This window comes from Macaca fascicularis, chromosome X (genome assembly GCF_037993035.2).
Source record: "Macaca fascicularis isolate 582-1 chromosome X, T2T-MFA8v1.1".
NCBI lineage: Eukaryota > Metazoa > Chordata > Mammalia > Primates > Cercopithecidae > Macaca > Macaca fascicularis.
In genome coordinates, this window is record NC_088395.1 from 65798290 (window position 1) to 65826127 (window position 27838).

The window sequence follows — 27838 nt, forward strand, 5'->3', positions numbered from 1 at the left end:
AACAGAACACTAAGCAGTTTCTCAGAAAGCTTCTTTCCAGATTTCATCTGAGGATATTTCCTTTTTCACCATAGCCCTCTATGGGCTTCCAAATATCACTTTGCCAATTCCACAAGAACTGTCTTAGCGAAAGGCTTCTTGAGGGGAAAGCTGTAACTCTGTGAGATGATTTCACAGAACACAAAGAAGTATCTCAGAAAGCTTCTTTCTCTTTGTTATCGGAGGATATTTCCTTTGGCCCTATAGTCTTCAAAGGAATCCGAAATATCTGTTCTCAGATTCCAAAGAAATAAGGCTAGCAAAGCGATCCACGAAATACAGATGTAACTCTGTGAGATGAATTAACAGAACACTAAGCAGTTTCTCAGAAAGCTTCTTTCCAGATTTCATCTGAGGATATTTCCTTTTTCACCATAGCCCTCTATGGGCTTCCAAATATCACTTTGCCAAATCCACAAGAACTGTCTTAGCGAAAGGCTTCTTGAGGTGGAAGCTGTAACTCTGTGAGGTGATTTCACAGATCATAAGGAAGTTTCTCAGAAAGCTTCTTTCTCTTTGTTATCGGAGGATATTTCTTTTGGCCCTATAGTCTTCAAAGGGATCCGAAATATCTCTTCTCAGATTCCACAGAAATAAGGCTAGCAAAGAGATCCACGAAATACAGATGTAACTCTGTGAGTGGAAGTCACACATCACAGAGCAGTTTCTCAGAAAGCTTCTTTCCAGATTTCATCTGAGGATATTTCCTTTTTCACCATAGCCCTCTATGGGCTTCCAAATATCACTTGGCCAATTCCACAAGAACTGTCTTAGCGAAAGGCTTCTTGAGGGGAAAGCTGTAACTCTGTGAGATGATTTCATAGAACACAAAGAAGTTTCTCAGTAAGCTTCTTTCTCTTTGTTATCGTAGGATATTTCCTTTGGCCCTATAGTCTTCAAAGGGATCCGAAATATCTCTTCTCAGATTCCACAGAAATAAGGCTAGCAAAGAGATCCACGAAATACAGATGTAACTCTATGAGTGGAAGTCACACATCACAGAGCGGTTTCTCAGAAAGCTTCTTTCCAGATTTCATCTGAGGATATTTCCTTTTTCACAATAGCCCTCTATGGGCTTCCAAATATCACTTTGCCAATTCCACAAGAACTGTCTTAGCGAAAGGATTCTAGAGGGGAAAGCTGTAACTCTGTGAGATAATTTCACAGAACACGAAGAAGTTTCTCAGTAAGCTTCTTTCTCTTTGTTATCGGAGGATATTTCCTTTGGCCCTATTGTCTTCAAAGGGATCCGAAATATCTGTTCTCAGATTCCACAGAAATAAGGCTAGCAAAGAGATGCACGAAATACAGATGTAACTCTGTGAGATGAATTAACAGAACACTAAGCAGTTTCTCAGAAAGCTTCTTTCCAGATTTCATCTGAGGATATTTCCTTTTTCACCATAGACCTCTATGGGCTTCCAAATATCACTTTGCCAATTCCACAAGAACTGTCTTAGAGAAAGGCTTCTTGAGGGGAAATCTGTAACTCTGTGAGATGATTTCACAGATCACAAAGAAGTTTCTCAGAAACCTTCTTTCTCTTTGTTATCGGAGGATATTTCCTTTGGCCCTATAGTCTTCAAAGGGATCCGAAATATCTGTTGTAAGATTCCACAGAAATAAGGCTAGCAAAGAGATCCACGAAATACAGATGTAACTCTGTGAGATGAATTAACAGAACACTAAGCAGTTTCTCAGAAAGCTTCTTTCCAGATTTCATCTGAGGATATTTCCTTTTTCACCATAGCCCTCTATAGGCTTCCAAATATCGCTTTGCCAATTCCACAAGAACTGTCTTAGCGAAAGGCTTCTTGAGGGGAAAGCTGTAACTCAGTGAGATGATTTCACAGATCACAAAGAAGTTTCTCAGAAAGCTTCTTTCTCTTTGTTATCGGAGGATATTTCCTTTGGCCCTATAGCCTTCAAAGGGATCCGAAATATCTCTTCTCAGATTCCACAGAAATAAGGCTAGCAAAGAGATACACGAAATACAGATGTAACTCTGTGAGTGGAAGTCACACATCACAGAGCAGTTTCTCAGAAAGCTTCTTTCCAGATTTCATCTGAGGATATTTCCTTTTTCACCATAGCCCTCTATGGGCTTCCAAATATCACTTGGTCAATTCCACAAGAAGTGTCTTAGCGAAAGGCTTCTTGAGGGGAAAGCTGTAACTCTGTGAGATGATTTCACAGAACACAAAGAAGTTTCTCAGTAAGCTTCTTTCTCTTTGTTATCGGAGGATATTTCCTTTGGCCCTATTGTCTTCAAAGGGATCCGAAATATCTGTTCTCAGATTCCACAGAAATAAGGCTACCAAAGAGATGCACGAAATACAGATGTAACTCTGTGGCATGAATTAACAGAACACTAAGCAGTTTCTCAGAAAGCTTCTTTCCAGATTTCATCTGAGGATATTTCCTTTTTCACCATAGCCCTCCTTGGGCTTCCAAATATCACTTTGCCAATTCCACAAGAACTGTCTTAGCGAAAGGCTTCTTGAGGGGAAAGCTGTAACTCTGTGAGATGATTTCACAGAACACAAAGAAGTTTCTCAGTAAGCTTCTTTCTCTTTGTTATCGGAGGATATTTCCTTTGGCCCTATTGTCTTCAAAGGGATCCGAAATATCTGTTCTCAGATTCCACAGAAATAAGGCTAGCAAAGAGATCCACGAAATACAGATGTAACTCTGTGAGATGAATTAACAGAACACTAAGCAGTTTCTCAGAAAGCTTCTTTCCAGATTTCATCTGAGGATATTTCCTTTTTCACCATAGCTCTCTATGGGCTTCCAAATATCACTTTGCCAATTCCACAAGAACTGTCTTAGCGAAAGGTTTCTTGAGGGGAAAGCTCTATCTCTGTGAGATGATTTCACAGAACACAAAGAAGTTTCTCAGAAAGTTTCTTTCTGTTTGTTATCGGAGGATATTTCCTTTGGCCCTATAGTCTAAAGGGATCCGAAATATCTGTTCTCAGATACCACAGAAATAAGGCTAGCAAAGAGATCCACGAAATACAGATGTAACTCCGTGAGATGAATTAACAGAACACTAAGCAGTTTCTCAGAAAGCTTCTTTCCCGATTTCATCTGAGGATATTTCCTTTTTCACCATAGCCCTCCTTGGGCTTCCAAATATCACTTTGCCAATTCCACAAGAACTGTCTTAGCGAAAGGCTTCTTGAGGGGAAAGCTGTAACTCTGTGAGATGATTTCACAGAACACAAAGAAGTTTCTCAGTAAGCTTCTTTCTCTTTGTTATCATAGGATATTTCCTTTGGCCCTATAGTCTTCAAAGGGATCCGAAATATCTGTTCTCAGATTCCACAGAAATAAGGCTAGCAAAAAGATCCACGAAATACAGATGTAACTCTGTGAGATGAATTAACAGAACACTAAGCAGTTTCTCAGAAAGCTTCTTTCCAGATTTCATCTGAGGATATTTCCTTTTTCACCATAGCCCTCTATGGGCTTCCAAATATCACTTTGCCAATTCCACAAGAACTGTCTTAGCGAAAGGCTTCTTGAGGGGAAAGCTGTAACTCTGTGAGATGATTTCACAGAACACAAAGAAGTATCTCAGAAAGCTTCTTTCTCTTTGTTATCGGAGGATATTTCCTTTGGCCCTATAGTCTTCAAAGGAATCCGAAATATCTGTTCTCAGATTCCAAAGAAATAAGGCTAGCAAAGCGATCCACGAAATACAGATGTAACTCTGTGAGATGAATTAACAGAACACTAAGCAGTTTCTCAGAAAGCTTCTTTCCAGATTTCATCTGAGGATATTTCCTTTTTCACCATAGCCCTCTATGGGCTTCCAAATATCACTTTGCCAAATCCACAAGAACTGTCTTAGCGAAAGGCCTCTTGAGGTGGAAGCTGTAACTCTGTGAGGTGATTTCACAGATCATAAGGAAGTTTCTCAGAAAGCTTCTTTCTCTTTGTTATCGGAGGATATTTCTTTTGGCCCTATAGTCTTCAAAGGGATCCGAAATATCTCTTCTCAGATTCCACAGAAATAAGGCTAGCAAAGAGATCCACGAAATACAGATGTAACTCTGTGAGTGGAAGTCACACATCACAGAGCAGTTTCTCAGAAAGCTTCTTTCCAGATTTCATCTGAGGATATTTCCTTTTTCACCATAGCCCTCTATGGGCTTCCAAATATCACTAGGCCAATTCCACAAGAACTGTCTCAGCGAAAGGCTTCTTGAGGGGAAAGCTGTAACTCTGTGAGATGATTTCACAGAACACAAAGAAGTTTCTCAGTAAGCTTCTTTCTCTTTGTTATCGGAGGATATTTCCTTTGGCCCTATAGTCTTCAAAGGGATCCGAAATATCTCTTCTCAGATTCCACAGAAATAAGGCTAGCAAAGAGATCCACGAAATACAGATGTAACTCTATGAGTGGAAGTCACACATCACAGAGCAGTTTCTCAGAAAGCTTCTTTCCAGATTTCATCTGAGGATATTTCCTTTTTCCCCATAGCCCTCTATGGGCTTCCAAATATCACTTTGCCAATTCCACAAGAACTGTCTTAGCGAAAGGCTTCTAGAGGGGAAAGCTGTAACTCTGTGAGATAATTTCACAGAACACGAAGAAGTTTCTCAGTAAGCTTCTTTCTCTTTGTTATCGGAGGATATTTCCTTTGGCCCTATTGTCTTCAAAGGGATTCGAAATATCTGTTCTCAGATTCCACAGAAATAAGGCTAGCAAAGAGATGCACAAAATACGGATGTAACTCTGTGAGATGAATTAACAGAACACTAAGCAGTTTCTCAGAAAGCTTCTTTCCAGATTTCATCTGAGGATATTTCCTTTTTCACCATAGCCCTCTATGGGCTTCCAAATATCACTTTGCCAATTCCACAAGAACTGTCTTAGCGAAAGGCTTCTTGAGGGGAAAGCTGTAACTCTGTGAGATGATTTCACAGAACACAAAGAAGTTTCTCAGAAAGCTTCTTTCTGTTTGTTATTGGAGGATATTTCCTTTGGCTCTAGAGTCTTCTAAGGGACCCGAAATATCTGTTGTCAGATTCCACAGAAATAAGGCTAGCAAAGAGATCCACGAAATACAGATGTAACTCTGTGAGATGAATTAACAGAACACTAAGCAGTTTCTCAGAAAGCTTCTTTCCAGATTTCATCTGAGGATATTTCCTTTTTCACCATAGCCCTCTATGGGCTTCCAAGTATCACTTTGCAAAATCCACAAGAACTGTCTTAGCGAAAGGCTTCTTGAGGTGAAAGCTGTAACTCTGTGAGATGATTTGACAGATCACAAAGAAGTTTCTCAGAAAGCTTCTTTCTCTTTGTTATCGGAGGATATTTCCTTTGGCCCTAGAGTCTTCAAAGGGATCCGAAATATCTCTTCTCAGATTCCACAGAAATAAGGCTAGCAAAGAGATCCACGAAATACAGATGTAACTCTGTGAAATGAATTAACAGAACACTAAGGAGTTTCTCAGAAAGCTTCTTTCCAGATTTCATCTGAGGATATTTCCTTTTTCACCATAGCCCTCTATGGGCTTCCAAATATCACTTTGCCAATTCCACAAGAACTGTCTTATCGAAAGGCTTCTTGAGGGGAAAGCTGTAACTCTGTGAGATGATTTCACAGAACACAAAGAAGTTTCTCAGAAAGCTTCTTTCTCTTTGTTATCGGAGGATATTTCCTTTGGCCCTATAGTCTTCAAAGGAATCCGAAATATCTGTTCTCAGATTCCAAAGAAATAAGGCTAGCAAAGAGATCCACGAAATACAGATGTAACTCTGTGAGATGAATTAACAGAACACTAAGCAGTTTCTCAGAAAGCTTCTTTCCAGATTTCATCTGAGGATATTTCCTTTTTCACCATAGCCCTCTATGGGCTTCCAAATATCACCTTGCCAATTCCACAAGAACTGTCTTAGCGAAAGGCTTCTTGATGGGAAAGCTGTAACTCTGTTAGCTGATTTCACGGAACACAAAGAAGTTTCTCAGAAAGCTTCTTTCTCTTTGTTATCGGAGGATATTTCCTATGGCCCTATATTCTTCAAAGCGATCCGAAATATCTGTTCTCAGATTCCACAGAAATAAGGCTAGCAAAGAGATCCACGAAACACAGATGTAACTCTGTGAGATGAATTAACAGAACACTTAGCAGTTTCTCAGAAAGCTTCTTATCAGATTTCATCTGAGGATATTTCCTTTTTCACCATAGCCCTCTATGGGCTTCCAAATATCACTTTGCCAATTCCACAAGAACTGTCTTAGCGAAAGGCTTCTTGAGTGGAAAGCTGTAACTCTGTGAGATGATTTCAGGGAACACAAAGAAGTATCTCAGAAAGCATCTTTCTCTTTGTTATCGGAGGATATTTCCTTTGGCCCTATAGTCTTCAAAGGGATCCGAAATATCTGTTCTCAGATTCCACAGAAATAATGCTAGCAAAGAGATCCACGAAATACAGATGTAACTCTGTGAGATGAATTAACAGAACACTAAGCAGTTTCTCAGAAAGCTTCTTTCCAGATTTCATCTGAGGATATTTCCTTTTTCACCATAGCCCTCTATGGGCTTCCAAATATCACTTTGCCAATTCCACAAGAACTGTCTTAGCGAAAGGCTTCTTGAAGGGAAAGCTGTAACTCTGTGAGATGATTTCACAGATCACAAAGAAGTTTCTCAGAAAGCTTCTTTCTCTTTGTTATCGGAGGATATTTCCTATGGCACTATAGTCTTCAAAGGGATCCGAAATATCTGTTCTCAGATTCCACAGAAACAAGGCTAGCAAAGAGATCCACGAAATACAGATGTAACTCTGTGAGTGGAAGTCACACATCACAGAGGAGTTTCTCAGAAAGCTTCTTTCCAGATTACATCTGAGGATATTTCCTTTTTCACCATAGCCCTCTATGGGCTTCCAAATATCACTTGGCCAATTCCACAAGAACTGTCTTAGCGAAAGGCTTCCTGAGGGGAAAGCTGTAACTCTGTGAGATGATTTCACAGAACACAAAGAAGTTTCTCAGAGAGCTTCTTTCTCTTTGTTATCGGAGGATATTTCCTTTGGCCCTATAGTCTTCAAAGGGATCCGAAATATCTGTTCTCAGATTCCACAGAAATAAGGCTAGCAAAGAGGTCCACGAAATTCAGATGTAAGTCTGTGAGTGGAAGTCACACATCACAGAGCAGTTTCTCAGAAAGCTTCTTTCCAGATTTCGTCTGAGGATATTTCCTTTTTCACCATAGCCCTCTATGGGCTTCCAAATATCACTTTGCCAATTCCACAAGAACTGTCTTAGCGAAAGGCTTCTTGAGGGGAAAGCTGTAACTCTGTGAGATGATTTCACAGAACACAAAGAAGTTTCTCAGAAAGCTTCTTTCTGTTTGTTATCGGAGGATATTTCCTTTGGCCCTATAGTCTTCAAAGGGATCCGAAATATCTGTTCTCAGATTCCACAGAAATAAGGCTAGCAAAGAGATCCACGAAATACAGATGTAACTCCGTGAGATGAATTAACAGAACACTAAGCAGTTTCTCAGAAAGCTTCTTTCCAGATTTCATCTGAGGATACTTCCTTTTTCACCATAGCCCTCTATGGGCTTCCAAATATCACTTTGCCAATTCCAGAAGAACTGTCTTAGCGAAAGACTTCTTGAGGGGAAAGCTGTAACTTTGTGAGATGATTTCACAGAACTCAAAGAAGTTTCTCAGAAAGCTTCTTTCTGTTTGTTATCGGAGGATATTTCCTTTGGCTCTATAGTCTTCAAAGTTTTCCGAAATATCTGTTCTCAGATTCCACAGAAATAAGGCTAGCAAAGAGATCCACGAAATGCAGATGTAACTCTGTGAGATGAATTAACAGAACACTAAGCAGTTTCTCAGAAAGCTTCTTTCCAGATTTCATCTGAGGATATTTCCTTTTTCACCATAGCCCTCTATGGGCTTCCAAATATCACTTTGCCAATTCCACAAGAACTGTCTTAGCGAAAGGCTTCTTGAGGGGAAAGCTGTAACTCTGTGAGATGATTTCACAGAACACAAAGAAGTATCTCAGAAAGCTTCTTTCTCTTTGTTATCGGAGGATATTTCCTTTGGCCCTATAGTCTTCAAAGGAATCCGAAATATCTGTTCTCAGATTCCAAAGAAATAAGGCTAGCAAAGCGATCCACGAAATACAGATGTAACTCTGTGAGATGAATTAACAGAACACTAAGCAGTTTCTCAGAAAGCTTCTTTCCAGATTTCATCTGAGGATATTTCCTTTTTCACCATAGCCCTCTATGGGCTTCCAAATATCACTTTGCCAAATCCACAAGAACTGTCTTAGCGAAAGGCTTCTTGAGGTGGAAGCTGTAAATCTGTGAGGTGATTTCACAGATCATAAGGAAGTTTCTCAGAAAGCTTCTTTCTCTTTGTTATCGGAGGATATTTCTTTTGGCCCTATAGTCTTCAAAGGGATCCGAAATATCTCTTCTCAGATGCCACAGAAATAAGGCTAGCAAAGAGATCCACGAAATACAGATGTAACTCTGTGAGTGGAAGTCACACATCACAGAGCAGTTTCTCAGAAAGCTTCTTTCCAGATTTCATCTGAGGATATTTCCTTTTTCACCATAGCCCTCTATGGGCTTCCAAATATCACTTGGCCAATTCCACAAGAACTGTCTTAGCGAAAGGCTTCTTGAGGGGAAAGCTGTAACTCTGTGAGATGATTTCATAGAACACAAAGAAGTTTCTCAGTAAGCTTCTTTCTCTTTGTTATCGTAGGATATTTCCTTTGGCCCTATAGTCTTCAAAGGGATCCGAAATATCTCTTCTCAGATTCCACAGAAATAAGGCTAGCAAAGAGATCCACGAAATACAGATGTAACTCTATGAGTGGAAGTCACACATCACAGAGCAGTTTCTCAGAAAGCTTCTTTCCAGATTTCATCTGAGGATATTTCCTTTTTCACCATAGCCCTCTATGGGCTTCCAAATATCACTTTGCCAATTCCACAAGAACTGTCTTAGCCAAAGGATTCTAGAGGGGAAAGCTGTAACTCTGTGAGATAATTTCACAGAACACGAAGAAGTTTCTCAGTAAGCTTCTTTCTCTTTGTTATCGGAGGATATTTCCTTTGGCCCTATTGTCTTCAAAGGGATCCGAAATATCTGTTCTCAGATTCCACAGAAATAAGGCTAGCAAAGAGATGCACGAAATACAGATGTAACTCTGTGAGATGAATTAACAGAACACTAAGCAGTTTCTCAGAAAGCTTCTTTCCAGATTTCATCTGAGGATATTTCCTTTTTCACCATAGACCTCTATGGGCTTCCAAATATCACTTTGCCAATTCCACAAGAACTGTCTTAGAGAAAGGCTTCTTGAGGGGAAATCTGTAACTCTGTGAGATGATTTCACAGATCACAAAGAAGTTTCTCAGAAACCTTCTTTCTCTTTGTTATCGGAGGATATTTCCTTTGGCCCTATAGTCTTCAAAGCGATCCGAAATATCTGTTCTCAGATTCCACAGAAATAAGGCTAGCAAAGAGATGCACAAAATACAGATGTAACTTTGTGAGATGAATTAGCAGAACACTAAGCAGTTTCTCAGAAAGCTTCTTTCCAGATTTCATCTGAGGATATTTCCTTTTTCACCGTAGCCCTCTATGGGCTTCCAAATATCACTTTGCCAAATCCACAAGAACTGTCTTAGCGAAAGGCTTCTTGAGGGGAAAGCTGTAACTCTGTGAGATGATTTCACAGAACACAAAGAAGTTTCTCAGAAAGCTTCTTTCTGTTTGTTATCGGAGGATATTTCCTTTGGCTCTATAGTCTTCAAAGGGATCCGAAATATCTGCTCTCAGATTCCACAGAAATAAGGCTAGCAAAGAGATCCACGAAATACAGATGTAACTCTGTGAGATGAATTAACAGAACACTAAGCAGTTTCTCAGAAAGCTTCTTTCCAGATTTCATCTGAGGATATTTCCTTTTTCACCATAGCCCTCAATGGGCTTCCAAATATCGCTTTGCCAATTCCACAAGAACTGTCTTAGAGAAAGGATTCTTGAGGGGAAAGCTGTAACTCTGTGAGATGATTTCACAGATCACAAAGAAGTTTCTCAGAAAGCTTCTTTCTCTTTGTTATCGGAGGATATTTCCTTTGGCCCTATAGTCTAAAGGGATCCGAAATATCTGTTCTCAGATACCACAGAAATAAGGCTAGCAAAGAGATCCACGAAATACAGATGTAACTCCGTGAGATGAATTAACAGAACACTAAGCAGTTTCTCAGAAAGCTTCTTTCCCGATTTCATCTGAGGATATTTCCTTTTTCACCATAGCCCTCCTTGGGCTTCCAAATATCACTTTGCCAATTCCACAAGAACTGTCTTAGCGAAAGGCTTCTTGAGGGGAAAGCTGTAACTCTGTGAGATGATTTCACAGAACACAAAGAAGTTTCTCAGTAAGCTTCTTTCTCTTTGTTATCATAGGATATTTCCTTTGGCCCTATAGTCTTCAAAGGGATCCGAAATATCTGTTCTCAGATTCCACAGAAATAAGGCTAGCAAAGAGATCCACGAAATACAGATGTAACTCTGTGAGATGAATTAACAGAACACTAAGCAGTTTCTCAGAAAGCTTCTTTCCAGATTTCATCTGAGGATATTTCCTTTTTCACCATAGCCCTCTATGGGCTTCCAAATATCACTTTGCCAATTCCACAAGAACTGTCTTAGCGAAAGGCTTCTTGAGGGGAAAGCTGTAACTCTGTGAGATGATTTCACAGAACACAAAGAAGTATCTCAGAAAGCTTCTTTCTCTTTGTTATCGGAGGATATTTCCTTTGGCCCTATAGTCTTCAAAGGAATCCGAAATATCTGTTCTCAGATTCCAAAGAAATAAGGCTAGCAAAGAGATCCACGAAATCCAGATGTGACTCTGTGAGATGAATTAACAAAACACTAAGCAGTTTCTCAGAAAGCTTCTTTCCAGATTTCATCTGAGGATATTTCCTTTTTCACCATAGCCCTCTATGGGCTTCCAAATATCACTTTGCCAATTCCACAAGAACTGTCTTAGCGAAAGGCTTCTTGAGGGGAAAGCTGTAACTCTGTGAGATGATTTCACAGAACACAAAGTAGTTTCTCAGAAAGCTTCTTTCTGTTTGTTATCGGAGGATATTTCCTTTGGCTCTATAGTCTTCAAAGGGATCCGAAATATCTGTTGTAAGATTCCACAGAAATAAGGCTAGCAAAGAGATCCACGAAATACAGATGTAACTCTGTGAGATGAATTAACAGAACACTAAGCAGTTTCTCAGAAAGCTTCTTTCCAGATTTCATCTGAGGATATTTCCTTTTTCACCATAGCCCTCCATAGGCTTCCAAATATCGCTTTGCCAATTCCACAAGAACTGTCTTAGCGAAAGGCTTCTTGAGGGGAAAGCTGTAACTCAGTGAGATGATTTCACAGATCACAAAGAAGTTTCTCAGAAAGCTTCTTTCTCTTTGTTATCGGAGGATATTTCCTTTGGCCCTATAGCCTTCAAAGGGATCCGAAATATCTCTTCTCAGATTCCACAGAAATAAGGCTAGCAAAGAGATCCACGAAATACAGATGTAACTCTGTGAGTGGAAGTCACACATCACAGAGCAGTTTCTCAGAAAGCTTCTTTCCAGATTTCATCTGAGGATATTTCCTTGTTCACCATAGCCCTCTATGGGCTTCCAAATATCACTTGGTCAATTCCACAAGAACTGTCTTAGCGAAAGGCTTCTTGAGGGGAAAGCTGTAACTCTGTGAGATGATTTCACAGAACACAAAGAAGTTTCTCAGTAAGCTTCTTTCTCTTTGTTATCGGAGGATATTTCCTTTGGCCCTATTGTCTTCAAAGGGATCCAAAATATCTGTTCTCAGATTCCACAGAAATAAGGCTACCAAAGAGATGCACGAAATACAGATGTAACTCTGTGGCATGAATTAACAGAACACTAAGCAGTTTCTCAGAAAGCTTCTTTCCAGATTTCATCTGAGGATATTTCCTTTTTCACCATAGCCCTCCTTGGGCTTCCAAATATCACTTTGCCAATTCCACAAGAACTGTCTTAGCGAAAGGCTTCTTGAGGGGAAAGCTGTAACTCTGTGAGATGATTTCACAGAACACAAAGAAGTTTCTCAGTAAGCTTCTTTCTCTTTGTTATCGGAGGATATTTCCTTTGGCCCTATTGTCTTCAAAGGGATCCGAAATATCTGTTCTCAGATTCCACAGAAATAAGGCTAGCAAAGAGATCCACGAAATACAGATGTAACTCTGTGAGATGAATTAACAGAACACTAAGCAGTTTCTCAGAAAGCTTCTTTCCAGATTTCATCTGAGGATATTTCCTTTTTCACCATAGCCCTCTATGGGCTTCCAAATATCACTTTGCCAATTCCACAAGAACTGTCTTAGCGAAAGGCTTCTTGAGGGGAAAGCTCTATCTCTGTGAGATGATTTCACAGAACACAAAGAAGTTTCTCAGAAAGTTTCTTTCTGTTTGTTATCGGAGGATATTTCCTTTGGCCCTATAGTCTAAAGGGATCCGAAATATCTGTTCTCAGATACCACAGAAATAAGGCTAGCAAAGAGATCCACGAAATACAGATGTAACTCCGTGAGATGAATTAACAGAACACTAAGCAGTTTCTCAGAAAGCTTCTTTCCCGATTTCATCTGAGGATATTTCCTTTTTCACCATAGCCCTCCTTGGGCTTCCAAATATCACTTTGCCAATTCCACAAGAACTGTCTTAGCGAAAGGCTTCTTGAGGGGAAAGCTGTAACTCTGTGAGATGATTTCACAGAACACAAAGAAGTTTCTCAGTAAGCTTCTTTCTCTTTGTTATCATAGGATATTTCCTTTGGCCCTATAGTCTTCAAAGGGATCCGAAATATCTGTTCTCAGATTCCACAGAAATAAGGCTAGCAAAGAGATCCACGAAATACAGATGTAACTCTGTGAGATGAATTAACAGAACACTAAGCAGTTTCTCAGAAAGCTTCTTTCCAGATTTCATCTGAGGATATTTCCTTTTTCACCATAGCCCTCTATGGGCTTCCAAATATCACTTTGCCAATTCCACAAGAACTGTCTTAGCGAAAGGCTTCTTGAGGGGAAAGCTGTAACTCTGTGAGATGATTTCACAGAACACAAAGAAGTATCTCAGAAAGCTTCTTTCTCTTTGTTATCGGAGGATATTTCCTTTGGCCCTATAGTCTTCAAAGGAATCCGAAATATCTGTTCTCAGATTCCAAAGAAATAAGGCTAGCAAAGCGATCCACGAAATACAGATGTAACTCTGTGAGATGAATTAACAGAACACTAAGCAGTTTCTCAGAAAGCTTCTTTCCAGATTTCATCTGAGGATATTTCCTTTTTCACCATAGCCCTCTATGGGCTTCCAAATATCACTTTGCCAAATCCACAAGAACTGTCTTAGCGAAAGGCCTCTTGAGGTGGAAGCTGTAACTCTGTGAGGTGATTTCACAGATCATAAGGAAGTTTCTCAGAAAGCTTCTTTCTCTTTGTTATCGGAGGATATTTCTTTTGGCCCTATAGTCTTCAAAGGGATCCGAAATATCTCTTCTCAGATTCCACAGAAATAAGGCTAGCAAAGAGATCCACGAAATACAGATGTAACTCTGTGAGTGGAAGTCACACATCACAGAGCAGTTTCTCAGAAAGCTTCTTTCCAGATTTCATCTGAGGATATTTCCTTTTTCACCATAGCCCTCTATGGGCTTCCAAATATCACTAGGCCAATTCCACAAGAACTGTCTCAGCGAAAGGCTTCTTGAGGGGAAAGCTGTAACTCTGTGAGATGATTTCACAGAACACAAAGAAGTTTCTCAGTAAGCTTCTTTCTCTTTGTTATCGGAGGATATTTCCTTTGGCCCTATAGTCTTCAAAGGGATCCGAAATATCTCTTCTCAGATTCCACAGAAATAAGGCTAGCAAAGAGATCCACGAAATACAGATGTAACTCTATGAGTGGAAGTCACACATCACAGAGCAGTTTCTCAGAAAGCTTCTTTCCAGATTTCATCTGAGGATATTTCCTTTTTCACCATAGCCCTCTATGGGCTTCCAAATATCACTTTGCCAATTCCACAAGAACTGTCTTAGCGAAAGGCTTCTAGAGGGGAAAGCTGTAACTCTGTGAGATAATTTCACAGAACACGAAGAAGTTTCTCAGTAAGCTTCTTTCTCTTTGTTATCGGAGGATATTTCCTTTGGCCCTATTGTCTTCAAAGGGATCCGAAATATCTGTTCTCAGATTCCACAGAAATAAGGCTAGCAAAGAGATGCACGAAATACAGATATAACTCTGTGAGATGAATTAACAGAACACTAAGCAGTTTCTCAGAAAGCTTCTTTCCAGATTTCATCTGAGGATATTTCCTTTTTCACCATAGCCCTCTATGGGCTTCCAAATATCACTTTGCCAATTCCACAAGAACTGTCTTAGCGAAAGGCTTCTTGAGGGGAAAGCTGTAACTCTGTGAGATGATTTCACAGAACACAAAGAAGTATCTCAGAAAGCTTCTTTCTGTTTGTTATCGGAGGATATTTCCTTTGGCTCTAGAGTCTTCAAAGAGATCCGAAACATCTGCTCTCAGATTCCACAGAAATAAGGCTAGCAAAGAGATCCACGAAATAAAGATGTAACTCTGTGAGATGAATTAACAGAACACTAAGCAGTTTCTCAGAAAGCTTCTTTCCAGATTTCATCTGAGGATATTTCCTTTTTCACCATAGCCCTCAATGGGCTTCAAAATATCGCTTTGCCAATTCCACAAGAACTGTCTTAGCGAAAGGCTTCTTGAGGGGAAAGCTGTAACTCTGTGAGATGATTTCACAGATCACAAAGAAGTTTCTCAGAAAGCTTCTTTCTCTTTGTTATCGGAGGATATTTCCTTTGGCCCTATAGTCTAAAGGGATCCGAAATATCTGTTCTCAGATACCACAGAAATAAGGCTAGCAAAGAGATCCACGAAATACAGATGTAACTCCGTGAGATGAATTAACAGAACACTAAGCAGTTTCTCAGAAAGCTTCTTTCCCGATTTCATCTGAGGATATTTCCTTTTTCACCATAGCCCTCCTTGGGCTTCCAAATATCACTTTGCCAATTCCACAAGAACTGTCTTAGCGAAAGGCTTCTTGAGGGGAAAGCTGTAACTCTGTGAGATGATTTCACAGAACACAAAGAAGTTTCTCAGTAAGCTTCTTTCTCTTTGTTATCATAGGATATTTCCTTTGGCCCTATAGTCTTCAAAGGGATCCGAAATATCTGTTCTCAGATTCCACAGAAATAAGGCTAGCAAAGAGATCCACGAAATACAGATGTAACTCTGTGAGATGAATTAACAGAACACTAAGCAGTTTCTCAGAAAGCTTCTTTCCAGATTTCATCTGAGGATATTTCCTTTTTCACCATAGCCCTCTATGGGCTTCCAAATATCACTTTGCCAATTCCACAAGAACTGTCTTAGCGAAAGGCTTCTTGAGGGGAAAGCTGTAACTCTGTGAGATGATTTCACAGAACACAAAGAAGTATCTCAGAAAGCTTCTTTCTCTTTGTTATCGGAGGATATTTCCTTTGACCCTATAGTCTTCAAAGGAATCCGAAATATCTGTTCTCAGATTCCAAAGAAATAAGGCTAGCAAAGAGATCCACGAAATCCAGATGTAACTCTGTGAGATGAATTAACAGAACACTAAGCAGTTTCTCAGAAAGCTTCTTTCCAGATTTCATCTGAGGATATGTCCTTTTTCACCATAGCCCTCTATGGGTTTCCAAATATCACTTTGCCAATTCCACAAGAACTGTCTTCGCGAAAGGCTTCCTGAGGGGAAAGCTGTAACTCTGTGAGATGATTTCACAGAACACAAAGAAGTTTCTCAGAAAGCTTCTTTCTCTTTGTTATCGGAGGATATTTCCTTTGGCCCTATAGTCTTCAAAGGGATCCGAAATATCTCTTCTCAGATTCCACAGAAATAAGGCTAGCAAAGAGATCCACGAAATACAGATGTAACTCTGTGAGATGAATTAACAGAACACTAAGCAGTTTCTCAGAAAGCTTCTTTCCAGATTTCATCTGAGGATACTTCCTTTTTCACCATAGCCCTCTATGGGCTTCCAAATATCACTTTGCCAATTCCATAAGAACTGTCTTAGCGAAAAGCTTCTTGAGGGGAAAGCTGTAACTCTGTGAGATGATTTCACAGAACACAAAGAAGTTTCTCAGAAAGCTTCTTTCTCTTTGTTATCGGAGGATATTTCCTTTGACCCTATATTCTTCAAAGGGATCCGAAATATCTGTTCTCAGATTCCACAGAAATAAGGCTAGCAAAGAGATCCACGAAATACAGATGTAACTCTGTGAGATGAATTAACAGAACACTAAGCAGTTTCTCAGAAAGCTTCTTTCCAGATTTCATCTGAGGATATTTCCTTTTTCACCATAGCCCTCTATGGGCTTCCAAATATCACTTTGCCAATTCCACAAGAACTGTCTTAGCGAAAGGCTTCTTGAGGGGAAAGCTGTAACTCTGTGAGATGATTTCAGAGAACACAAAGTAGTTTCTCAGAAAGCTTCTTTCTGTTTGTTATCAGAGGATATTTCCTTTGGCTCTATAGTCTTCAAAGGGATCCGAAATATCTGTTGTAAGATTCCACAGAAATAAGGCTAGCAAAGAGATCCACGAAATACAGATGTAACTCTGTGAGATGAATTAACAGAACACTAAGCAGTTTCTCAGAAAGCTTCTTTCCAGATTTCATATGAGGATATTTCCTGTTTCACCATAGCCCTCTATAGGCTTCCAAATATCGCTTTGCCAATTCCACAAGAACTGTCTTAGCGAAAGGCTTCTTGAGGGGAAAGCTGTAACTCTGTGAGATGATTTCACAGATCACAAAGAAGTTTCTCAGAAAGCTTCTTTCTCTTTGTTATCGGAGGATATTTCCTTTGGCCCTATAGCCTTCAAAGGGATCCGAAATATCTCTTCTCAAATTCCACAGAAATAAGGCTAGCAAAAAGATCCACGAAATACAGATGTAACTCTGTGAGTGGAAGTCACACATCACAGAGCAGTTTCTCAGAAAGCTTCTTTCCAGATTTCATCTGAGGATATTTCCTTTTTCACCATAGCCCTCTATGGGCTTCCAAATATCACTTGGTCAATTCCACAAGAACTGTCTTAGCGAAAGGCTTCTTGAGGGGAAAGCTGTAACTCTGTGAGATGATTTCACAGAACACAAAGAAGTTTCTCAGTAAGCTTCTTTCTCTTTGTTATCGGAGGATATTTCCTTTGGCCCTATTGTCTTCAAAGGGATCCGAAATATCTGTTCTCAGATTCCACAGAAGTAAGGCTACCAAAGAGATGCACGAAATACAGATGTAACTCTGTGACATGAATTAACAGAACACTAAGCAGTTTCTCAGAAAGCTTCTTTCCAGATTTCATCTGAGGATATTTCCTTTTTCACCATAGCCCTCTATGGGCTTCCAAATATCACTTGGCCAATTCCACAAGAACTGTCTTAGCGAAAGCCTTCTTGAGGGGAAAGCTGTAACTCTGTGAGATGATTTCACAGAACACAAAGAACTTTCTCAGAAAGCTTCTTTCTCATTGTTATCGTAGGATATTTCCTTTGGCCCTATAGTCTTCAAAGGGATCCGAAATATCTGTTCTCAGATTCCAAAGAAATAAGGCTAGCAAAGAGATGCACGAAATACAGACATAAATCTGTGAGATGAATTAACAGAACACTAAACAGTTTTTCAGAAAGCTTCTTTCCAGATTTCATCTGAGGATATTTCCTTTTTCACCATAGCCCTCTATGGGCTTCCAAATATCACTTTGCCAATTCCACAAGAACTGTCTTAGCGAAAGGCTTCTTGAGGGGCAAGCTGTAACTCTGTGAGATGATTTCACAGAACACAAAGAAGTTTCTCAGAAAGCTTCTTTCTGTTTGTTATCGGAGGATATTCCCTTTGGCTCTATAGTCTTCAAAGGGATCCGAAATATCTGTTCTCAGGTTCCACAGAAATAAGGCTAGCAAAGCGATCCACGAAATACAGATGTAACTCTGTGAGATGAATTAACAGAACACTAAGCAGTTTCTCTGAAAGCTTCTTTCCAGATTTCATCTGAGGATATTTCCTTTTTCACCATAGCCCTCTATGGGCTTCCAAATATCACTTTGCCAAATCCACAAGAACTGTCTTAGCGAAAGGCTTCTTGAGGTGGAAGCTGTAACTCTGTGAGATGATTTCACAGAATACAAAGAAGTTTCTCAGAAAGCTTCTTTCTGTTTGTTATCGGAGGATATTTCCTTTGGCTCTACAGTCTTCAAAGGGATCCGTAATATCTGTTCTCAGATTCCACAGAAATAAGGCTAGCAAAGAGATCCACGAAATACAGATGTAACTCTGTGAGATGAATTAACAGATCACTAAGCAGTTTCTCAGAAAGCTTCTTTCCAGATTTCATCTGAGGATATTTCCTTTTTCACCATAGCCCTCTATGGGCTTCCAAATATGACTTTGCCAATTCCACAAGAACTGTCTTAGCGAAAGGCTTCTTGAGGTAAAAACTGTAACTCTGTGAGATGATTTCACAGATCACAAAGAAGTTTCTCAGAAAGCTTCTTTCTCTTTGTTATCGGAGGATATTTCCTTTGGCCCTATAGTCTTCAAAGGGATCCGAAATATCTGTTCTCAGATTCCACAGAAATAAGGCTAGCAAAGAGATCCACGAAATACAGATGTAACTCTGTGAGTTTAAGTCACCCATCACAGAGCAGGTTCTCAGAAAGCTTCTTTCCAGATTTCATCTGAGGATATTTCCTTTTTACCATAGCCCTCTATGGGCTTCCAAATATCACTTTGCCAATTCCACAAGAACTGTCTTAGCGAAAGGCTTCTTGAGGGGATAGCTGTAACTCTGTGAGATGATTTCACAGATCACAAAGAAGTTTCTCAGAAAGCTTCTTTCTCTTTGTTATCGGAGGATATTTCCTTTGGCCCTATAGTCTTCAAAGTGATCCGAAATATCTCTTCTCAGATTCCACAGAAATAAGGCTAGCAAAGAGATTCACGAAATCCTGATGTAACACTGTGAGTGGAAGTAACACATCACAGAGCAGTTTCTCAGAAAGCCTCTTTCCAGATTTCATCTGAGGATATTTCCTTTTTCAACATAGCCCTCTATGGGCTTCCAAATATCACTTTGCCAATTCCACAAGAACTGTCTTAACGAAAGGCTTCTTGAGAGGAAAGCTGTAACTCTGTGAGATGATTTCACAGATCACAAAGAAGTTTCTCAGAAAGCTTCTTTCTGTTTGTTATCGGAGGATATTTCCTTTGGCCCTATAGTCTTCAAAGGGATCCGAAATATCTGTTCTCAGATTGAACAGAAATAAGGTTAGCAAAGAGATCCACGAAATATAGATGTAACTCTGTGAGTGGAAGTAACACATCACAGAGCAGTTTCTCAGAAAGCTTCTTTCCAGATTTCATCTGAGGATATTTCCTTTTTCACCATAGCCCTCTATGGGCTTCCAAATATCACTTTGCCAATTCCACAAGAACTTTCTTAGCGAAAGGTTTCGTTAGTGGAAAGCTGTAACTCTGTGAGATGATTTCACGGAACACAAAGAAGTTTCTCAGAAAGCTTCTTTCTCTTTGTTATCGGAGGATATTTCCTTTGGCCCTATAGTCTTTAAAGGGATCCGAAATATCTGTTCTCAGATTCCTCAGAGATAAGGCTAGCAAAGAGATCCACGAAATACAGATGTAATTCTGTGAGATGAATTAACAGAACACTAAGCAGTTTCTCAGAAAGCTTCTTTCCAGGTTTCATCTGAAGATATTTCCTTTTCAACCATAGCCCTCTATGGGCTTCCAAATATCACTTTGCCAATTCCACAAGAACTTTCACAGCGAAAGGCTTATTGAGGGGAAAGCTGTAACGCTGTGAGATGATTTCACAGAGCACAAAGAAGTTTCTCAGTAAGCTTCTTTCTCTTTGTTATCGGAGGATATTTCCTTTGGCCCTATAGTCTTCAAAGGGATCCGAATTATCTGTTCTCAGATTCCACAGAAATAAGGCTGGCAAGGAGATCCACGAAATACAGATGTAACTCTGTGAGTGGAAGTCACACATCACAGAGCAGTTTCTCAGAAAGCTTCTTTCCAGATTTCATCTGAGGATATTTCCTTTTTCACCAGAGCCCTCTAAGGGCTTCCAAATATCACTTGGCCAATTCCACAAGAACTGTCTTAGCGAAAGGCTTCTTGAGGGGAAAGCTGTAACTCTGTGAGATGATTTCACAGAACACATAGAAGTTTCTCAGAAAACTTCTTTCTCATTGTTATCGTAGGATATATCCTTTGGCCCTATAGTCTTCAAAGGGATCCGAAATATCTGTTCTCAGATTCCAAAGAAATAAGGCTAGCAAAGAGATGCACGAAATACAGATGTAAATCTGTGAGATGAATTAACAGAACACTAAACAGTTTTTCTGAAAGCTTCTTTCCAGATTTCATCTGAGGATATTTCCTTTTTCACCATAGCCCTCTATGGGCTTCCAAATATCACTTTGCCAATTCCACAAGAACTGTCTTAGCGAAAGGATTCTTGAGGGGAAAGCTGTAACTCTGTGAGATGATTTCACAGATCACAAAGAAGTTTCTCAGAAAGCTTCTTTCTCTTTGTTATCGGAGGATATTTCCTTTGGCCCTATAGTCTTTAAAGGGATCCGAAATATCTCTTCTCAGATTCCACAGAAATAAGGCTAGCAAAGAGATCCACGAAATACAGATGTAACTCTGTGAGTGGAAGTCACACATCACAGAGCAGTTTCTCAGAAAGCTTCTTTCCAGATTTCATCTGAGGATATTTCCTTTTTCAACATAGCCCTCTATGGGCTTCCAAATATCACTTTGCCAATTCCACAAGAACTGTCTTAGCGAAAGGCTTCTCGAGGGGAAAACTGTAACTCTGTGAGATGATTTCTCAGAACACAAAGAAGTTTCTCAGTAAGCTTCTTTCTCTTTGTTATCGGAGGATATTTCCTTTGGCCCTATAGTCTTCAAAGGGATCCGAAATATCTGTTCTCAGATTCCACAGAAATAAGGCTAGCAAAGAGATGCACGAAATACAGATGTAACTCTGTGAGATGAATTAACAGAACACTAAGCAGTTTCTCAGAAAGCTTCTTTCCAGATTTCATCTGAGGATATTTCCTTTTTCACCATAGCCCTCTAGGGGCTTCCAAATATCACTTTGCCATTTCCACAAGAACTGTCTTAGCGAAAGGCTTCTTGAGTGGAAAGCTGTAACTCTGTGAGATGATTTCACAGATCACAAAGAAGTTTCTCAGAAAGCTTCTTTCTCATTGTTATCGGAGGATATTTCCTTTGGCCCTATACTCTTCAAAGGGTTCCGAAATATCTGTTCTCAGATTCCACAGAAATAAGGCTAGCAAAGAGATGCACGAAATACAGATGTAACTCTGTGAGATGAATTAACAGAACACTAAGCAGTTTATCAGAAAGCTTCTTTCCAGGTTTCATCTGAGGATACTTCCTTTTTCACCATAGCCCTCTATGGGCTTCCAAATATCACTTTGCCAATTCCACAAGAACTGTCTTAGCGAAAGGATTCTTGAGGGGAAAGCTGTAACTCTGTGAGATGATTTCACAGAACACAAAGAAGTTTCTCAGTAAGCTTCTTTCTCTTTGTTATCAGAGGATATTTCCTCTGGCCCTATAGTCTTCAAAGGGATCCGAAATATCTGTTCTCAGATTCCACAGAAATAAGGCTAGCAAAGAGATACACGAAATACAGATGTAACTCTGTGAGTGGAAGTCACACATCACAGAGCAGTTTCTCAGAAAGCTTCTTTCCAGATTTCATCTGAGGATATTTCCTTTTTCACCATAGCGCTCTATGGGCTTCCAAATATCACTTTGCCAATTCCACAAGAACTGTCTTAGCGAAAGGCTTCTTGAGGGGAAAGCTGTAACTCTGTGAGATGATTTCACAGAACACAAAGAAGTTTCTCAGTAAGCTTCTTTCTCTTTGTTATCGGAGGATATTTCCTTTGGCCCTGTAGTCTTCAAACGGATCCGAAATATCTGTTCTCAGATTCCACAGAAATAAGGCTAGCAAACAGATCCACGAAATACAGATGTAACTCTGTGAGTGGAAGTCACACATCACAGAGCAGTTTCTCAGAAAGCTTCTTTCCAGATTTCATCTGAGGATATTTCCTTTTTCACCATAGCCCTCTATAGGCTTCCAAATATCACTTGGCCAATTCCACAAGAACTGTCTTAGCGAAAGGCTTCTTGAGGGGAAAGCTGTAACTCTGTGAGATGATTTCACAGAACACAAAGAAGTTTCTCAGAAAGCTTCTTTCTCATTGTTATCGGAGGATATTTCCTTTGGCCCTATAGTCTTCAAAGGGATCCGAAATATCTGTTCTCAGATTCCACAGAAATAAGGCTAGCAAAGAGATCCACGAAATACAGATGTAACTCTGTGAGTGGAAGTCACACATCACAGAGCAGTTTCTCAGAAAGCTTCTTTCCAGATTTCATCTGAGGATATTTCCTTTTTCACCATAGCCCTCTATGGGCTTCCAAATATCACTTGGCCAATTCCACAAGAACTGTCTTAGCGAAAGGCTTCTTGAGGGGAAAGCTGTAACTCTGTGAGATGATTTCACAGAACACAAAGAAGTTTCTCAGAAAGCTTCTTTCTGTTTGTTATCGGAGGATATTTCCTTTGGCTCTATAGTCTTCAAAGGGATCCGAAATATCTGTTCTCAGATTCCACAGAAATAAGGCTAGCAAAGAGATACACGAAATACAGATGTAACTCTGTGAGATGAATTAACAGAACTCTAAGCAGTTTCTCAGAAAGCTTCTTTCCAGATTTCATCTGAGGATATTTCCTTTTTCACCATAGCCGTCTATGGGCTTCCAAATACCACTTTGCCAATTCCACAAGAACTGTCTTAGCGAAAGGCTTCTTGAGGGGAAAGCTGTAACTCTGTGAGATGATTTCACAGAACACAAAGAAGTTTCTCAGTAAGCTTCTTTCTCTTTGTTATCGGAGGATATTTCCTTTCGCCCATTAGTCTTCAAAGGGATCCGAAATATCTGTTGTCAGATTCCACAGAAATAAGGCTAGCAAAGAGATCCACGAAATCCAGTTGTAACTCTGTGAGTGGAAGTCACACATCACAGAGCAGTTTCTCAGAAAGCTTCTTTCCAGATTTCATCTGAGGATATTTCCTTTTTCACCATAGCCCTCTATGGGCTTCCAAATATCACTTTGCAAATTCCACAAGAACTGTCTTAGCGAAAGGCTTCTTGAGGGGAGAGCTGTAACTCTGTGTGATGATTTCACAGAACACAAAGAAGGTCTCAGTAAGCTTCTCTCTCTTTGTTATCGGAGGATATTTCCTTTGGCCCTATAGTCTTCATAGGGATCCGAAATATCTGTTCTTAGATTCCACAGAAATAAGGCTAGCAAAGAGATGCAAGAAATACAGATGTAACTCTGTGAGATGAATTAACAGAACACTAAGTAGTTTCTCAGAAAGCTTCTTTCCAGATTTCATCTGAGGATATTTCCTTTTTCACCATAGCCCTCTATGGGCTTCCAAATATCACTTTGCCAATTCCACAAGAACTGTCTTAGCGAAAGGCTTCCTGAGGGGAAAGCTGTAACTCTGTGAGATGATTTCACAGAACACAAAGAAGTTTCTCAGTAAGCTTCTTTCTCTTTGTTATCGGAGGATATTTCCTTTGGCCCTATGGTCTTCAAACGGATCCGAAATATCTGTTCTCAGATTCCACAGAAATAAGGCTAGCAAAGAGATCCACGAAATACAGATGTAACTCTGTGAGTGGAAGTCACACATCACAGAGCAGTTTCTCAGAAAGCTTCTTTCCAGATTTCATCTGAGGATATTTCCTTTTTCACCAGAGCCCTCTACGGGCTTCCAAATATCACTTGGCCAATTCCACAAGAACTGTCTTAGCGAAAGGCTTCTTGAGGGGAAAGCTGTAACTCTCTGAGATGATTTCACAGAACACAAAGAAGTTTCTCAGAAAGCTTGTTTCTCATTGTTATCGTAGGATATTTCCTTTGGCCCTATAGTCTTCAAAGGGGTCCGAAATATCTGTTCTCAGATTCCAAAGAAATAAGGCTAGCAAAGAGATGCACGAAATACAGATGTAAATCTGTGAGATGAATTAACAGAACACTAAACAGTTTTTCTGAAAGCTTCTTTCCAGATTTCATCTGAGGATATTTCCTTTTTCACCATAGCCCTCTATGGGCTTCCAAATATCACTTGGCCAATTCCACAAGAACTGTCTTAGCGAAAGGCTTCTTGAGGGGAAAGCTGTAACTCTGTGAGATGATTTCACAGAACACAAAGAAGTTTCTCAGAAAGCTTCTTTCTGTTTGTTATCGGAGGATATTTCCTTTGGCTCTATAGTCTTCAAAGGGATCCGAAATATCTGTTCTCAGATTCCACAGAAATAAGGCTAGCAAAGAGATCCACGAAATACAGATGTAACTCTGTGAGATGAATTAAAAGAACTCTAAGCAGTTTCTCAGAAAGCTTCTTTCCAGATTTCATCTGAGGATATTTCCTTTTTCACCATAGCCCTCTATGGGCTTCCAAATATCACTTTGCCAATTCCACAAGAACTGTCTTAGCGAAAGGCTTCTTGAGGGGAAAGCTGTAACTCTGTGAGATGATTTCACAGAACACAAAGAAGTTTCTCAGTAAGCTTCTTTCTCTTTGTTATCGGAGGATATTTCCTTTGGCCCATTAGTCTTCAAAGGGATCCGAAATATCTGTTGTCAGATTCCACAGAAATAAGGCTAGCAAAGAGATCCAGGAAATCCAGATGTAACTCTGTGAGTGGAAGTCACACATCACAGAGCAGTTTCTCAGAAAGCTTCTTTCCAGATTTCATCTGAGGATAATTCCTTTTTCACCATAGCCCTCTATGGGCTTCCAAATATCACTTTGCCAATTCCACAAGAACTGTCTTAGCGAAAGGCTTCTTGAGGGGAGAGCTGTAACTCTGTGTGATGATTTCACAGAACACAAAGAAGTTATCAGAATGCTTCTTACTGTTTGTTATCGGAGGATATTTCCTTTGGCCCTATTGTTTTCAAAGGGATCCGAAATATCTGTTCTCAGATTCCACAGAAATAAGGCTAGCAAAGAGATCCACGAAATACAGATGTAACTCTGTGAGATGAATTAACAGAACACTAAGCAGTTACTCAGAAAGCTTCTTTCCAGATTTCATCTGAGGATATTTCCTTTTTCACCATAGCCCTCTATGGGCTTCCAAATATCACTTTGCCAATTCCACAGGAACTGTCTTAGCGAAAGGCTTCTTTAGTGGAAAGGTGTAACTCTGTGAGATGATTTCCCGGAATACAAAGAAGTTTCTCAGAAAGCTTCTTTCTCTTTGTTATCGGAGGATATTTCCTTTGGCCCTACAGTCTTCAAAGGGATCCGAAATATCTGTTCTCAGATTCCACAGAAATAAGGCTAGCAAAGAGATGCACGAAATACAGATGTAACTCTCTGAGATGAATTATCAGTACACTAAGCAGTTTCTCAAGAACCTTCTTTCCAGATTTCATCTGAGGATATTTCCTTTTTCACCATAGCCCTCTATGGGCTTCCAAATATCACTTTGCCAATTCCACAAGAACTGTCTTAGCGAAAGGCTTCCTGAGGGGAAAGCTGTAACTCTGTGAGATGATTTCACAGAACACAAAGAAGTTTCTCAGTAAGCTTCTTTCTCTTTGTTATCGGAGGATATTTCCTTTGGCCCTATAGTCTTCAAACGGATCCGAAATATCTGTTCTCAGATTCCACAGAAATAAGGCTAGCAAAGAGATCCACGAAATACAGATGTAACTCTGTGAGTGGAAGTCACACATCACAGAGCAGTTTCTCAGAAAGCTTCTTTCCAGATTTCATCTGAGGATATTTCCTTTTTCACCAGAGCCCTCTATGGGCTTCCAAATATCACTTGGCCAATTCCACAAGAACTGTCTTAGCGAAAGGCTTCTTGAGGGGAAAGCTGTAACTCGCTGAGATGATTTCACAGAACACAAAGAAGTTTCTCAGAAAGCTTCTTTCTCATTGTTATCGTAGGATATTTCCTTTGGCCCTATAGTCTTCAAAGGGGTCCGAAATATCTGTTCTCAGATTCCAAAGAAATAAGGCTAGCAAAGAGATGCACGAAATACAGATGTAAATCTGTGAGATGAATTAACAGAACACTAAACAGTTTTTCTGAAAGCTTCTTTAGAGATTTCATCTGAGGATATTTCCTTTTTTAACCATAGCCCTCTATGGGCTTCCAAATATCACTTTGCCAATTCCACAAGAACTGTCTTAGCGAAAGGCTTCTTGAGGGGAAAGCTGTAACTCTGTGAGATGATTTCACAGAACACAAAGAAGTTTCTCAGTAAGCTTCTTTCTCTTTGTTATCGGAGGATATTTCCTTTGGCCCATTAGTCTTCAAAGGGATCCGAAATATCTGTTGTCAGATTCCACAGAAATAAGGCTAGCAAAGAGATCCAGGAAATCCAGATGTAACTCTGTGAGTGGAAGTCACACATCACAGAGCAGTTTCTCAGAAAGCTTCTTTCCAGATTTCATCTGAGGATAATTCCTTTTTCACCATAGCCCTCTATGGGCTTCCAAATATCACTTTGCCAATTCCACAAGAACTGTCTTAGCGAAAGGATTCTTGAGGGGAAAGCTGTAACTCTGTGAGATGATTTCACAGAACACAAAGAAGTTTCTCAGTAAGCTTCTTTCTCTTTGTTATCGGAGGATATTTCCTTTGGCCCTACAGTCTTCAAAGGGATCCGAAATATCTGTTCTCAGATTCCACAGAAATAAGGCTAGCAAAGAGATGCACGAAATACAGATGTAACTCTCTGAGATGAATTAACAGTACACTAAGCAGTTTCTCAAGAAGTTTCTTTCCAGATTTCATCTGAGGATATTTCCTTTTTCACCATAGCCCTCTATGGGCTTCTAAATATCACTTGGCCAATTCCACAAGAACTGTCTTAGCGAAAGGTTTCTTGAGGGGAAAGCTGTAACTCTGTGAGATGATTTCACAGAACACAAAGAAGTTTCTCAGAAAGCTTCTTTCTGTTTGTTATCGGAGGATAATTCCTTAGGCTCTATAGTCTTCAAAGGGATCCGAAATATCTGTTGTCAGAATCCACAGAAATAAGGCTAGCAAAGAGATCCACGAAATACAGATGTAACTCTGTGAGATGAATTAACAGAACACTAAGCAGTTTCTCAGAAAGCTTCTTTCCAGATTTCATCTGAGGATATTTCCTTTTTCACCATAGCCCTCTATGGGCTTCCAAATATCACTTTGCCAATTCCACAAGAACTGTCTTAGCGAAAGGCTTCTTGAGGGGAAAGCTGTAACTCTGTGAGATGATTTCACAGAACACAAAGAAGTTTCTCAGAAAGCTTCTTTCTCTTTGTTATAGGAGGATATTTCCTTTGGCCCTATAGTCTTCAAAGGGATCCGAAATATCTCTTCTCAGATTCCACAGAAATAAGGCTAGCAAAGAGATCCACGAAATACAGATGTAACTCTGTGAGTGGAAGTCACACATCACAGAGCAGTTTCTCAGAAAGCTTCTTTCCAGATTTCATCTGAGGATATTTCCTTTT